Source organism: Bombus flavifrons, chromosome 2, assembly GCF_040668555.2.
Source record: "Bombus flavifrons isolate JBK064 chromosome 2, iyBomFlav1_principal, whole genome shotgun sequence".
NCBI classification, from domain to species: domain Eukaryota; kingdom Metazoa; phylum Arthropoda; class Insecta; order Hymenoptera; family Apidae; genus Bombus; species Bombus flavifrons.
The window spans coordinates 18,216,123-18,228,783 of record NC_138443.1 but is presented as its reverse complement, the minus strand read 5'-3'; the positions used below and the strand labels follow the sequence as shown (position 1 = coordinate 18,228,783).

The 12,661-nt window shown below is 33.4% G+C and overlaps 1 protein-coding gene and 1 long non-coding RNA gene across 4 annotated transcripts in view; both read left to right on the top strand.

Annotated features, from left to right (window-relative positions):
* SLO2 (slowpoke 2) overlaps positions 1-12,661 on the top strand; it is a 188,101-nt gene that overhangs the window by 44,807 nt on the left and 130,633 nt on the right. The gene's annotated exons all lie outside the window — the stretch shown is intronic.
* LOC138189935 (uncharacterized) overlaps positions 1-12,661 on the top strand; it is a 45,461-nt gene that overhangs the window by 18,494 nt on the left and 14,306 nt on the right. For both annotated transcript variants that reach the window (XR_011176164.1, XR_011176165.1), the window contains exon 2: positions 3,128-3,690. This is a non-coding gene — a long non-coding RNA (uncharacterized LOC138189935). The remainder of the gene's footprint in view (positions 1-3,127; positions 3,691-12,661) is intronic.

The following is a 12,661-nucleotide window of genomic DNA, read 5'->3' as shown; positions in this document are numbered from 1 at the left end:
CGTCTGAAGTTTAGAGCGCGCATTCCAGTTTTTAGACATTTTTTAATCTGCACTATGATACACGAATCGGGATTTTAAATTAGATCTTTTAGAGTTTCAATGCTTGACATCAAAGTTCTGGGTTTCGGAATCGGGTTTCTCAGAATTCTGGTATCTGGAATCAAAATCCTGGAGACCTTGACATTTCGAGCTTTCGGGCATTCAGAATCAAATTTCTGCGAGTATTGAGATTTGAAAGTCTGCAATCCAAATTCTGGTGTCTACAGATAGATCTCAGCAGGTACTGAGATTCTACGATATATAGATAATCAAATTTCCATGGATGTTGAAGTTTAGAATGGAAGTTTTAGAACTTCATCCCCGTTTCCGAGACTCGAAGTAAATATTCAATAATACGAAAGTTTCTAGTCCATCCCTTCGTTATCTGTTACGTATATCTCCTACGTATTCATTTCTGTAAAATCTGGCTGTAGATTAAGAGCGATGCAAGATAAACATAGTGTGTTAAGCGTTAATCTAGATATGATAATCTTTGCCTAGTTTGTGCACGAATGAACCACCGATTTCTTCGCACATTATTTGTTATCTAAAGTTTCATCGAGTTTATGATTTATAATATCCGTATTTCGTATGTGAAGGAAAAAAGGATGGCCAATGCTAAAAATAAATATCAGGAAGTTATTGTATAATCATAAATTATTAATAATAACATACCGGTTGTAGATTAAATGCAAATCAAATAACTGCGACATCGTTTAGAAATAGCGATGAATTGATGAAAAAGGATTTCTCAGATTATTATTCAATCCTCCGATTCGAGACATCTCTATTTAAAAAGCAAATTAATCGGTCGGGTTATTAAAATAAATTAAGAAATACGAAACCGTCGTATGAATCATGGAAATAAATCGTAAAAGGAGATGAGTAAACGCGATTCAATTTCAAAGGTTTTAGCTAGATCGTACAAAAATAAAACACTGTGGCCAGTACTGCCAATCGAAATTCGTGTTTCATCGGTCAAATGGAAAGTCGCTGCTATGACAAATTTTTATCTCCGAATCGCAATGACGCGACTAGAATTGCTTTCATATCAAATCTACTTTCTATTAGCGGATTAGAAGACGTTTTAGGTACAGTGTCCTGGCAAGAAATGTCACGATCATCTGTCATATCGTGAAATGGTTATCTGTCCTTTTCTGTAATTCGATCAATTTAATGAAGCTTTGTGGAAACAGAAGGGTCGGTTGTAATCACAGGCAGAGATAAATGGATCTTTGTGATTTCTGAGTTGAAGGTAATTTCAATGTTTTATCGTGAACATTGGCCGCAACCGGTGAATTTAACAAATTCCGATTTAAACAAAGTAGAATTTTGATTAAATAGATTTCCAAATGTTTTGTTGCTCTGCTTTTGATCCGATCGCTAGGAATGTTTTAAATAATTGCTTTCATTGACGTTCTGTACAATAAATCTTTCTCTAATTTGCGATAATTTAACAAATCGTCCATATTATACGTGTAATTCGATGTTTTGCTCAAATATCAGTGATTAATAGTAAATACGTAGAATATTTATCGTTATAAATATTACGAGAAGATAAATTCTTTTATCATTGATTTCTTTTTACTCTCCTCTTTCGTTTTGCTTTAAATTTGTATTTCCTTTCGTAATTGTAATTCCACGATGTAAATAATAAAAGGACCGACTCAATGATAAAAAACACGAGTGACGTTTCAGTGGTACGTAAATAGGAAGAGATATAAGAAGTGTAATAGTAATATACTGGTACTATCACGAGTTGGAGAAAGCTTTAGACCGAAATAAAACTTGGACATTTTAGTCGAGCAACGAAATCATTATTTTTTAATCTTTTTTAGGATACTTAGGAAATTACATACAATGCGATTATTTTATATGGAAATGTATCATTTTTTGCTCTCAAAACTTTATCTCTTTCACGCTTTGTTTCCACGTTTATTTATTTTCTATCTTTTTTTCTATATTTACGATATTATTTTCTACACTTACGAATTTTTTACTTCGTACGAGGTGTTTGTCTCCTCTGCGAAATTTAAATAACCGAAACTCAAACGTAGCACGCCCAGTATTTTATTTATTTTATATAAAATTTTCCATCGGTTACGTATATGTCAAAGAAGAACCAAGACGACAAGGTTCTGTTTTTCTAGGAAAAGCAGGTAATTCCTGGCATTGCATAACTCTTTGATCGTATTGGATTCTTTGATCCGAACCTCTCTCTTGGGACTTCGAAATGGGAATTTCGATTGACTCTTTAGAAGCTGTTATTTCACTAAAGATCGCTTGACCAAATAAACCATCCTTGATATAACAACAAGAACTCGTAATTTTTAAGAAACTCTAAAGACAGAAATAACAATGAAAACCCTTGGAACGTTTCGTCGAAGAATCTTTATATCTGCTTTTTCTCTCACGTTTCGTCTTCAAACATACGTAGAAAAAGTTATGAATTTTATTTGATTTCTCCATATAATCTATGTGCAACTTAACACGTTTATAACAGTTAGATTTCAACGTGTGCCATTTTCTCCAAATATTCAGTTAGAGAAGACAGTTTTAGTTTGTCTTTTCCTATGCGTTTCCGATCGATTTGGGCTCACGTATTCCGTAAACGTCCTACTCTTTGGTGAATGGAAACATGTTTGACAACATCCCTTTACTATTGCGCTCGAGTATGTACCTACTTACTACCCACTTTGACTTGCACTTACGCCTCCCCATAGAACGCTCTCTTGTTCATCACAATAATCCATTCCATGCATCGAACTTTAATGTATTGTTCTAACCATGGAAACATCATCAACCAATCGAAAAATTAACAATAGCAAGTAATCAAAAGACGCGGATTAACAAATTATTGAAACTACTTTAGGGCTTGTAATTTCTTTCGAGAAGAATTTTCGAAGATAGTCTTCTTCTTTCCACCTGTTAGTTAAACTTAACATTCACATATGTATGTGCATATTTTATTTTAATTCGATCAAATGTGTTATACATTGATGAATTATTAACGTTGTACGTTACAACAGTGAAGATGAACCTTTAACGTGTATAAAGTTATTCAAGAGGAACATAATCTGCGTTACAGTTGGAGTGCAAGTAAAGAAAGCAAAAGATCAACCCGAGACCTCTAGTCTTTTAAATTCCGACGAATTTTCATCCTTTTATGAAATTGCTGTAATCTACGATCGACCATCCAAGGTACAACGCATGGACCAACGAGAAGAGAAACATTTGTTCAAAACGGAAGAAAATGATTCGTAGTTTCTATCAAAGCATATCTCCATTTATATATATACCGATCTGTATCTAATCTTTGATAATTCACTGGGGCCATTCTGTAAAGGAAAAATCAGTCAATTAATACAGAGAGAAAGACAGAAGAAAAAGGAAGAAGAAAGAAAGAAGAAAATAAAAAGACTATCGCGAAGTCTTGATATTTTTGAAATCTTTATAAATACAATATCGAACCTGCTGAAGATTATCTGCGAGCTTGTTAAGCTCGATAGCATCGAACTTCGAAGAGATTTCTTAATTATTGAAAGACGACACACCGAGGTGACTCTCCCGAATACAATTGCTTCGTATTATCAACGGTGTATTAAAAAAAAAGCAAAGCGTTCAAAGTGTTAAGTGCGAAACGATCGGCAGGTATTGTGCACAGCCACGTTCAGAACGAAGTGTGTTATAATACTTGTTGCACGAAATGTCTTGAGTGTAAGTTGGTGTATTCCTGAATTAATATCGCACACAGCTGCACGCGTGCACGTCAAACAGCGAGTTCGAAATGGATTGAGAACGAGAACGAAAGTTCTCTTCTTTTTAACCCTTTCACGTGCCTCTTGAAACATCCCTTTCCGCTTGTTCTTTGATCAAGGATTTAATGCACGAGCTTTTTGAAGCTTTAATACCTTATTTAAAAAATGTCTCTCGCAATAGAGACCACTCTCTTCGGATATAATCAGATTCGAGATAGTTTGGAATTTTATGATTAAATTTGTTCCTTTGGGATTTTAATGCTTCGTTTTTTATTTTCGAATGCTTTCCTCCAAATGATTGAACTTGATATGATTAAAAAGTTTGCGCTTTGATTCGAAATAATTCGAACTGCACGCATTGACAATTTCAATTACGTTACCTTTGCTATATTTGATGCGAATGTACGAAATTTTCGTGCGCGAAAGGGTTAATATGTCTGCTTTGCATGCTGTGTTGTTCATTTGTCGTATCGAAATACCTACAGTTCTTTAGGAATGACGTGCTTTTTTCTTCTGTCAATATTTGGAATGCAAACGTTTGTCCTTTATTAAACCATGGTTCCTCAAGATTTGGTTAAAACGTTCAATTTTATCGTTACTGGTGTTAGTTTTTAAAATTACGTTTACGCTCTAACGAGAACACGAAACCTCGTTTAACATTGCCTAGTATACCGGAATACCGATCGATATTATCGAATTGGCAGGTTAAGCACCTGCGAACTTCTTTCCTCATCACATTTATTTTCTTTCTTTTTTTTTTTTTCGTGCGAGAAGAACGATATAATTTACTTTTTTCGACTGTACAATACTGATTTCTAATTCTAAATAGCTTTGTTCGATATCATACGAAAAAAATACAGGGATTTTTCCGTGAAACCATTTAGTTGTATTTCCGTGTTGAGGGAATTGATCGTTTCTTCATTTTTAAAAGGGAATTCTTTCATTTTGAATTTTATCTTCTGTTTATCATATCTCCCATAATGCGAGATAAACAAAATATTTTATATAACTGTTGTATAAAAACCTGTCACATACAGTTAAAATAGTTAAAAATTTGTTAAAATTAATATCAAAACTACGATTATAGATTTCGTAGGATTTAAATACATTTTTATGAATGTAAATTTTATACATATTTTATATATGTAATTTTATACAATTTCAGTTTCATATTTTTTAAAATATTACTTTTTGATTCGTAAAATAGATACGCTATGTTCTAAGAAGTCCTTTATATTTCTTTGTATTTATATTCTCCGGTATTTCCATTGTTAATTTTTCTACTACGTAGTATCTTTTCATATAAGTATCCAATATATGTGGAATTTGAATAACATTATTTATTACACTGAATATGGATACATATTTTTCTTCAATCTCTCAGTATTTCAAATGATTGCGGCAGATAACATTTTTATTTTATTATCACTTAGTTTATTTTACGTAGTCAAACGTTTTCGCGTATTATTGCTTAAATCCTCGAACTTGGATAAATAAATACTTAATTCCGAATGATTTTTAAACGTATTTGTTATTTGAATTTGTTGGAATTTATTTTCTCAAAGAGATATGTAACCCATCGTGCGATACTTGCGTTCGTTTCGTTCATCCATTATATTTAGTTTGGCTTAATATTTCTAGTATTTTAGTATTCGCATCGAATTTGAATTTACGAATCGTAAAACTCGGTGAAAAGATCATGCTGTTTCCAGAATATATTTTACTTGCACGTTATAAGGGTACTTGGTTCTATAATAATTTAACAACTATGTTTGATGTCGTATAATGCTCTGATAAAAATTATTACTAATGGAGCATGTAAACGATATTTTTATAATAGAAATTTAAAGAAATCAAATTCCTGAAAATTGACAAATAGTACATTTTCGTTGGAACAACGATCGTAGAACGCAATTTCGTTGTCGTTTGACAAACGTTCGTTTCTCATTTTTGACCTCTAATTTAGCTCGACAGTTTCATTTCTCACTATAATACAGATCTTAGCTTCGCGCTAATTATGCCGACGCAGAAGCAACAAACTTCCACTGGGATTATCAGACGTAAGTTCGTCGTTCTTCGAATTACTAGGAATATATTGTTTCCTTGGTACTTGTAAGTCTTTGCTAAAGGCTTTTTAGACTCAAACTCTCAGCCGTAAAGCAACGTAAAGTAAAACAAACTTTATCTCATTAACAAGAACATATTCCAAACAATAAACACATCTTGAAAGATTTTGAAAATATGTACAAAATGCAAATTTATTATATATAGAAAAATGTAGAAAATTTAAGTTAAACGATTCGTTATAAAAATATCATCGTGCTCTGAATCTAATACATTTTTTTCCTTTAAACGTAGAATATATTATTCTCCAAAAAATTGCTTCACAGAAATAATTTAGCGATAGAAAATGTTCAATATTTACAAATTCTCGGATTATTGCAGTATGCACGTTCTTCAGTATACTGCATCCATCGCAATAATCAGGCAAACAGAGTGACAACGGTGGACGTTAATTAACCAGCCTGTATTAACTAGTCCGGAAAATCTGATGTATTAATTCGAGAACTGTTACGCTTGTGCTTGTATGTGTGTTTGCCAATTTGAGAGATGATATTACGATATGTCAGACTCTATTGTACAGAAGTTGTCGAGTCTCTCAAGTATTGATTATATTTCCAAAGTTTCTTTACTTCGTGAACTAAAATGGAAGCCTTCGATATTGGTGGTACGTGAGCTTTTTCTACTGTGCTTTAAATTAGAAGTGATTATTACTTTTTCGGTTTTTCGTCTGGCTGTACACTGCCCCTAGAATACCATCCTCGTTTCACTATATTATCTTGTATCATTGCACAAGTTATATTATTTGTCACGCTGTAACCTGTTTTTTTCGTAATTTCTATCCTTCCTTCCTGTTAAAAGGAAGCTATTCGCAAGAACGTCATACTTACTCAATACAATTATACCGTTTAGCAAGAACAATATTAAAATTCAAAACAGAATTTTTTAATCTCATTTTAATAACAAACAATGTTCCATACACTTTAAATAAGCGAGATTTTATCGAACATCTGTTCAACAAAATCACAAAATGTACAATCATTTACAATGCCAAACTTACCAAGTCCACTCGTTCAAAATTACTTCGACCTATAAAACAGAAAAATCTCTCTGTATCTTAAAACTTGTGTCCGTACACGCAACGCGAAATTTCCATGTTCTCAAAAATAACAAATATTCCGTCCACGTCGAGAACTGAGTGCGGTTCAATGCCCGCTGAAACTAAAAAACAACGTCTTCTCGATTCTCGAAACGCGAATCGTCATGCGAATTCTCGTGTACACGCGAGAACGTTGGTATTGCGTGTATTTCTCGAATGTCCAAGAACTCGAACCAAACAGTCCAGTTAACAAGTAGGCGTCTGCATTGCGGCATGGAAAGCACCAAACTCGTTTAGCTTCTCTCGTTTTTCTCGTTTTCGCCATGTATCCCGTCATGTTCCTATGCCTGGTTCGTTTCGACTTTTCCGTATCCGTTACAGGGAATTCTCGAGACTTCTCGCTCGTAAATCTGCGCACGTTCACGATGGCAGGCGTGATTCGTGGCGAGGCTTCTTACTCGCGTTGCTCCCGAGAAAATAGAACGCCAGTGGCTTCTCGTCATCCTAAATGTAACAGGGCAATGTTTTCCCTCTTGTGCTCGCGATTCTTATCGTTAACATGATTATGCGAACGCTTGAGATTTCGAAGGAGCTTGGGTAAGAATAGGTCCGAGATTTCGTGCTATTTTGAGGCTAGAAAGTTTGGAATTTCAACTAGTTATTTACGAACTTGAGCGATCCGCATGAAACTTCCAGCAGATCGGTGGATTAGATTTGCACGTACAAGTAGCTTAGATCTGAGACAGATCGGACTACTCACTTTGATCCTCAAGTTTGACAACTGATCCGATATTTTATTGGTCGATGTCATTCCTGTTTCTCATGTGGTGATGGAGGAATTGGGAGAGAATTACGGATTTGTCGGAGAATTCATTTGACAATCGGGTGTTTGAAATATCGTAGCTCGCTCAATCTCTTAATTGTAGCATTGGAAATTAAATTCTAATTCGTTCCTTAATAGCAATTTGACGTGGTGATAAAAAATCAATAATTATAATAAATGAATCGATTTTTGGATTTTCAAATCGTTCTTTCAACCAAAGAAATTGTTTTTCTTCAAATCAAAGCATTTTTGTTGGGACGTAATAATATCAGACATTCTCGCTGATTTGATTCCATCAAAGATCGTTCAACGAGCCTTTATAGTACGTTAATAGATGCCGTTAAACTTTCTAACAATTTTTATAGGACCGTTGGACAGCGTTTCTGGTTTTTGCATGTTGAAAATTTGTCGCGTTGAAAGTTGTAATTACGCGAGAAACAGCAATTTTCCACAAGGTGAATTTCACCTGGTCTTTAAAAGGATTTTCAGTTATTTCAGTAGTTAAACACTTTGACAAATTTCACGCTGACAGACTCGAAGCAATTTCTAGTTGCGACAACAGCCATGTTCCTTTTTTCGTATAGAAAGCTTTATTATGATTGGGATACGCTATACATTTTTTAGAATGCAATTTGTTTGCCCTATGCAACTACGATATTTATTTCACTTTTCTTTCCATTACTCTCACGAAGAAAGATTTAGTGATTCGATAATGTTGGATAATTCATTAAAATCTGAAATATTTATTTCATCTGCAAGAAAATTAATTCACAATTTAAGTATTTCTTGAGATATTTTGGTTCGTCCTGTATAATTTTTAGAAATTAAATACTCTCCTCGATACTTTGGCAGTGTTAGAAATTAAATATTCCGATCAATATCTTAAGATTTCTAGAAATTTAAATGTAACAAGTACGATTGAAATTATTTAACCCTCAATCTCGATTTTCATACGTGTTACCAAGGCGCGTTCCTTTCCTGTTTGAGTTGTCCGACGATTCGAGACATTAAGCCAATTGAGTGCATCCACGACGTCATATAATTCGCATCCAGACTGATTTTACGATAGTTGTACCTGTTTTATGTTTCGATTCCGCGTTGAAAGAAAAAGAAAGGAAAATCTATTTCTTATCGAGTATTATGCAATCTTTGTATCAAACTCGAAAGAGTCTCGATAAAATTTGATCGTTTGATTATAGGATAGAGGTAATTTTACAAGACAGTAGAACATTGATTATCAGAGCTAATCATGATACCTTTTGTTCAGGTTATCTAACTTTTTTACATACATGTGAAGAAAGATCATTTTGAAATAGTTTAAACTGAGGGCTATGTTATCCTACGCTGAGACAAAATTTCAATTACCAATTTATATTTTAATATTCATTTCACTTGCATAATAAATAATTTAAAACATTTTAGCTGCTAAAATTTGTAGAATGAACTAACCTTTTCCGAAAATTATAATATTCAATTTATGATTTTATCCAGGTATACTAATAATAGCTAATGCGGCGTAAATAATTAAACCTATTCGTAGTTAACGTAGCGTAAGTAATTAATTTAAAAAAGGAAAGACCATTGCTATATATCGTACTATTTTATAAATATTAATATTAAACTGATGTAAAAACTGTTGAATAAAAATATAACAATTTTTCTCAGTCTCTATGTTTATTTTTCAATCTTTCTTACAAAGAGTCATACTCAAATTTTCCATTAATCAATGTTATGGTAATCAAGGTTCTACTGTATATAACTTGCGTTGAATATGCAACGTCGTTGAATACGCAAATTGAGCTTCAATTTCATTAATAAAGTGTTTCAATATAAACTGTTGTGTGCAAGAACTCTGAATCAGGTCAATGTTTTACAGTAAATAATCGTGCAACCATACTCTGGAAGAAGAGTCAATAAACGGGAACATCGGCATTGCCTTGGAAGGTGCATTATTACTATGCGCTCGAAGGTAACGCACGACACGTGTTAATTTCACCGCAACCGAACGCCATGTCTCTCTCGTAGCTTTCGCTTACTCGATTTGTCTGTTGATGTCGACAGCTTGTAATTAGGAAAGTTTCAATGTATTTTATAATTCTCTGTACATAATATCGTTGTACTTTACGAAATATAGGCAGAAAATATTGTTAAAAAAGTTTCTAAAATGTTTCTATATTAAGAAGGTGATTTGCAGCTATAATCTAATTCCTTGATTTCATTGTAATTTAATTTGAAAGAAAATGGACGTAGATTAATCCGGTTTTCAAGTACAAAATCATTCACTAAAATTTACATTTCATTCGATCCAACAATTCAAAAATATCAAACTTCATCTCGAACGATTCCACCGGGTCGATCATGATCGTTCTCCTAACGTAACCAATATAATGTACTACCACTTTCGTGTAATCCTTATTCCCTTGGCCGATAAGTTACATATCTCAGCACGATCACACGGAACAAGTGAAGTTCTAACAAACTGTGGGACCTGGGTAAGGTAGAAGTCCGTGATCACTTTGTCAAAGGTTTCCAGGAACTTGTTTAGAGTCTCCGATTCATGTGGTGGAACTTTTAGGTTACTATCGCTAACTTATACGGAAGCGATGTAGCGCGAAGCAAAGAACAGCTCGGTATAATCCGTTTAATTTTCTCTATTATCGAGGTGAACGTATTTACAACCGATATTCCGGCAATTCCATTATCGTGTCACGATACGCGATACGTCTAAAGCCGCGTATCCACTGGTGGTACAAGTAAACGAGAAATGGGAATAACGTTAAAGATACATAACATTATAGCGATTATTGATGCGGAAAATTCTCGAACCGTTCATAATAAATTTGGAGATAAGCAGTGCTAAATTAGGTTGTTGAAGTTTTGTGAAACGTATTCTTAGTATGTACGTATGAAGTTCTGAAAACTTTATTCTAGTGTATAAAAGCTTCGAGAAATATCGCAGATAAGAAGCTCGGTTAAAAAAATGTGTTGCTGCATGTTCTTTTTTCAGTAGCGAGATAAGTATAAGAAACGACACGTAACATTCGTATTTATTTTAGGGATTTTGGTACAAACTTCCAAATTCCTTCCGTATAACTACACGCGGAAACGTATTCCAGTGTTTAAAAATACAGGCTTTCTTTTAGCTAACTTTAACTTTATCCAAGTTTTCTTAAATTATGAACTTTGTCTCTTGTATCGTCCTTTCTGCGAATTCCACGAATTCGGTCGTAAACGTATAAATAAGGAAATACTGATAGATGGGAACGATATATCTTGCGTTTACATTGGCCCATTAACCGTGAAATAACAGTTAATCCGAACAGTTACAAGTACACTTCCAAATTTTAGTACCTACTCGATCTAAGTTTCGAAACTTAATCAAATCGACTTGTTTGAATTAACAATTTCGTAAATGCAATCACTGAGGCTAATCTTCTCCGATATTCTGAATATCTTGAATATTGGAATCTTACTGTTGACTTAAATTTCCCAGACTATATTGAATTCGATCTATTCCATACCCGCGAACGTTTACAACCAATTAGTAAATACGTGAAATATGAACATGCACGAATGCTTGTAAATGTTTTTTGACATTTGCGAGTTTCTTCGAGTAGTATCAGTGTCTCAAAAAAAAAAAAAAAATTTGTCGGCACCCCATTTCGTATCCCTCACTAGGGAATAGAAAGATCTGAGAGTTGGAGAGTAAACAGTTTAATTGTTTTATGATTATGAATTGCCTCTCCAGAAAGACCCTGTATAAATAGTAATAAGATATTTTAGCTTATTTATTTTTCAAGTACATGAAATGAGTTACTCCCCAACTCTGCTGAAATTGATCATTAAATTTTTGCTTTCAAATAAAATTGCTCTATTAAAAGGGAATTGATACATAGAGAAATTATTATATTTACGAAATCGAGAGGGACGAGTTAATTCGGTTTCCTCGGTCAACAGATTAAAATACATACAATGCTGCTACACCTGGTTCTATTTTTACACGGCAGATACGCTCCTAAAGAAACGATGTAAAAGAAAACCGTATAGAAGGAAATACTGCCCATAAGGAAAAATAGAAAATTGGTTTCAAGCGGAGAAACCCAGTAGAAATAATAAGATATTTTCTGATATGTCATAGTTAAATCTTGAAAGACATTTTTATTCGTTTCAACACATTTTTTATTTTACGAACTTATAAATATAAATATATCTGCATGCACGTTTAGATGTCTTTAAACCCGAAGTAAGAGATCGATAGATACTAACGTATGTATTGAAGGTGAAATTGAGAAGAATCCTTTCTAATACGATGTATTGAAGGAAATTCTCGAAACTCGATATTATTACTTCATTTCATATTGAGTAACTTCTATCCAATTTTTCCATAAAATAGAGAATAAAAAAAAACAGCTCCGAAAATCGATAATTAAATTCCGGGAACAACGTATGTCAAAGTGCAAGCCCAAGAAAAATACACGAAAAACACTTAAATTTCAAATAGTTCAATAGTTCACGTGTGAATTTTTAAAAGGGTAGTCGTTCGAGCTGTGTTAAATCAGATCGAACTCTATGAAAAGATAATTCGATTCTTCCGGTTCTCTCTAAACCGCATCGGATCGAAATTTTGTAAAACAAAAAATTAAATGTCTGTTAAAAATAGCGTCAACTCTTCATGTACGAGTACATCTCCATAGATCGTTTCTTCGAACGCAAAAAATATGACAATGCTATTAACATTGTGCATACAGATACGTACTGAATTTTGGGATACAAATTTCTACGAACTTCCACAGAAAAATACACAAAGAGTATATAACTTTTGTTTTCATAATGTATCTCTCATATTTATAATAAACCGTTCCCAGCAAAACTACATATAAT